Raw genomic sequence first — 3934 nt, forward strand, 5'->3', positions numbered from 1 at the left:
CAAGATTAGCAGTTAATTTGAAGGTGAAATTAGATTCATCCCATTGATTTTCAATCAATGGGATGACAATCATGTGTGAGTGAGCGCCCTGTTTTATTTAAGGAACAGGGCTGTATCAAAGTCTGATCTTCACAACACACGTTTGTGGAAGTGCATCATGACATGAACAAAGGAGATTTCTGAGGATCTCAGAAAAAGAGGTGTTGATGCTCATCAGGCTGGAAAAGGTTATGAAACCATCTCGAAAGACTTCACCATCCACAGTCAGACAGATTGTGTGCAAATGGAGGAAATTTAAGGTCATTGTTACCCTCCCCAGGAGTGGTCGACCAACAAAGATAACTCGTGTAATACTCCACGAGGTCACAAAGGAACTCAGAGTAACTTCTAAGCAACTAAAGGGCTCTCTCACATTGGCTAATGTTAATGTTCATGACTTCACCATCAGGAGAACACTGAACAACAATGGTGTGCATGGAAGGGTTACAAGGAGAAAGCCACTGCTCTCCACAAAGAACATTGCTGCCCTTCTGCAGTTTGCTAAAGATCATGTGGACAAGTCAGAAGGCTAATGGAAAAAAGTTTTGTGGATTGATGAGATCAATAGAATTTTTTGGTTTAAAAATCAGAAGTGTTATGTTTGGAGAAAAGAAAACACTGCATTCCAGCATAAGAAGCTTATCCCATCTGTGAAACATGGTGGTGGTAGTATCATGATTTGAGCCTGTTTTGCTGCATCTGGACCAGGACGACTTGCCATCATTGATGGAACAATGAATTCTGAATAATACCAGAGATTTCTAAAGGAAAACATCAGGACATCTGTCTGTGAACTGAATCTCAACGTGTAAGTGGGTCATGAAGCAATACAATAAACCTAAGTACACAAGTTGTTCTACCAAAGAACAAAGAATAAAGGTAATGTTTTGGAATGGCCAAGTCAAAGTCCTGACCTTAATCCAATAGAAATGTTATGGAAGGACCTGAAAAAAAGCAGTTCATGTGAGGAAACCCACCAACATCCCAGAGTTGAAGCTGTTCTGATCTGAAGAATGGGATTAAATTCCTCCAAGCCGATGTGCAGGACTGATCAACAGTTACCAGAAATCTAGACTTAAAAAATAAACCTAAATATAGTGATATGTAATGATTTTCACTATACTGTATAGTTTCACCTTTCACTCATTTATTAATTGTCCAGACGTGAACAAATGAGTCCAGCAGCAGATGGATGAGCGCGAGTCTTCCCCGTCAGCTGGGTTCCAGCTTTCTGAGTGGGATGCAAAGAAAAGGTGCAGGGGAAAGGTCAGAGTTCATTCTGGGTTTAGGGTCACACTCCAGACAGAGAATGATGAGACAGGATAGAAAGGTAAACGAATGCTCTTTCAGCACAAAACCCCTGCTTTCAACACCTCGTAGAAACCTTGCTGGCTATGACAGGCAATAATCATGAGCAGATCAGCTGTGGACTTTTAAGTGCTAATATGACCAAATCCAAAGAACACAGCTGAGTAAGGGCGTGGCTGTGTTTCACATTTACAGTTGCACTGGTAACATTATATTTTACTTGTATAAGCAGAGTGGGACTGTAATACTGTAGTGAAATAAGCATCACTGTTATTTTACTCGAAAGGGAAGTCATTTAATATCAAACCAGTTACTTATTATGCTTACTCAGACAGAGAATTGCTAAATATAGCTATCAAACATAAATCAATGAATCAATAAACCACCATTTTAAAAAAGGAATGTGAAAATAAGCCTACTCTATAGTGATACTGAATGTGAGAATCTTTAAATTCCTAAATAGGAATAAAGTAAATTAAAGCTGCAAGCAGTTTTTCCGGGGGCCAAGCACCCAGATTCAGTGAGCTGCACATTCACAGATGTGCTACAATTGTTGGCTAAGCAATCACAGGAAAGCAGAGCCATACCTCTAGGCAAAGGGATTCATTACGTTACATTACAACATTTGGCAGACGCACTCATCCAGAGCGACTTACAATTATCTCATTTATACAACTGAGCAATTGAGGGTTAAGGGCCTTGCTCAAGGGCCCAACAGTGGCAGCTTGGCAGTGCTGGAATTTGAACTCACAACCTCCTGATCAGAAGTCCAACGTCTTAACCGCTGAGCTACCACAAGAGTAATTTGAAGTTGTATTCATGATGTGACCACAGACAGTGGTGGAATTCTCTGACTGTAGGAGGAAAGGACAGCAGGGTGGAATTGCTGCTGCAGCTGCCGCTACTACAGTGACCAGTGGTGTTGTCTGTCGCTACTTTGACCTGTGGTCATGATTGCTACTGCTCTGACTTGAATTTTTTCTTCTCCTTGCAATTTAATTTATATTTTTTTTTCCATCAGTCTGTGCCTTTTTTTCCCCACCCACTTTGTGCAAGGTCTCAAGAAGATGAGTAGGAGTAGCAAAAATGGGAGATAGATGTAAGCATTTTTAGCATGTCATTGTAAATTTGTTGCATAGCCTCAAGCCATGGTCCTGCAGTTGCCTACCAATTTCTGTGTCAGTGCGCAAAATCGTTGATGAGATTCAGCCTCACTTCCTGTTTGCCAGCTTCGCAGTCAGATTCGTTGACCCATTACGGGCAAACCGTTTAGAGTATTCAAATTCTTTTGATAAATATTGTGAGTCTTACTCTACTGATAATGTGTACCAAATTCAGTGATGATTGGACCAATTTGGAGGCGGATCAGCAAAATCCAAGATGGCAGAAAATTTAATTAGGCAGAAATTGACATCAGAGGGTGCGTGGAACTCGTCTCAACCCAGGGTATCCAGCGATGCCTGGCTTTTACATTTTAGACACATGGTTCAAAAGTTATCACCATAAACGTGCTTCCAAATTAGGCCCAAATGCCAAACTTGGCTCAAATTTGGTCTGAAAGTTCCTTAGACCCAATCCGTGTGCCTAATTTCACAACTTTTTACCAGATGGTTCTATGGGCTGCCATCGACAGAAATCAGAAGAAGTCAGAAGTCAGACATAGTCAGAAGAAGATGAAGAAGAAGAAGAAGAATGCAGTCCTGGGAACCTGAAAACAGATGTCTGGGGTTTGCTTCCAACTGAACTCAGGTACAGACCTCACCATGTGTGAAAGCACTACCGGGTTTGGACAGCGAGTATTTAATTGGTTGAACATTTTCTCAGTGTAAGTAAGGAAAAGGGATTTATTTCAATATAGGCTAAAAGTTAATGGCTTCAGTTTTCTTTTGGAAAGAATGTAAAGAAACACGAATTTAATTCAAAGAAATGGGCATAGCAGCTTAGTGATTAGTGTGTTTGCCTCGCACCTCTGGGGTTGGGAATTTGAATCCTGCCTCTGCCCTGTGTGTGTGGAGTTTGCATGTTCTCCCTATGCTTTGAGGGTTTCCTCTGGGTACTCTGGTTTCATCCCCCAGTTCAAAGACATGTGCTGTAGGCTGATTGGTCCTATGCCAACTGTATCCCTTGTTTGGATATGAGTAATTGGGCCAAGCGTGAAAATACTCTTGCTCTTTATGAACTCTCAATGTCATATCTTTCTCATTAACTTTATTTACTTCAGTAACCACTTTAACCCGGAGCCAGAAAACTGGTTCGGATACACCCTGTTTGGGATGCCAATCCATCACAGTACACCACACACACACACACACACCCACACACACACACACACACCTAGGAATAAATTAGCCTAGCCAATCCACCATCTAGAATGTTTTTGAGAGATGTGGAACTCAGACAGTAACCCAAGCTCAGGATCGAACCAAGAACCCTGGAGATGTGAATAATATGTCATATTATAATTGGAGAAAATATCTACTTATTTAACCCTAACCCTAACCCTAAAAGTTAGGATTTTAAGAGTTTACATAAATACTGTGTGTGTATAATATTATTATGGCCACACATACATGTTTCACTCTCATTT

The sequence above is a fragment of the Ictalurus furcatus genome, chromosome 2 (genome assembly GCF_023375685.1).
Source record: "Ictalurus furcatus strain D&B chromosome 2, Billie_1.0, whole genome shotgun sequence".
Classification (NCBI taxonomy): domain Eukaryota; kingdom Metazoa; phylum Chordata; class Actinopteri; order Siluriformes; family Ictaluridae; genus Ictalurus; species Ictalurus furcatus.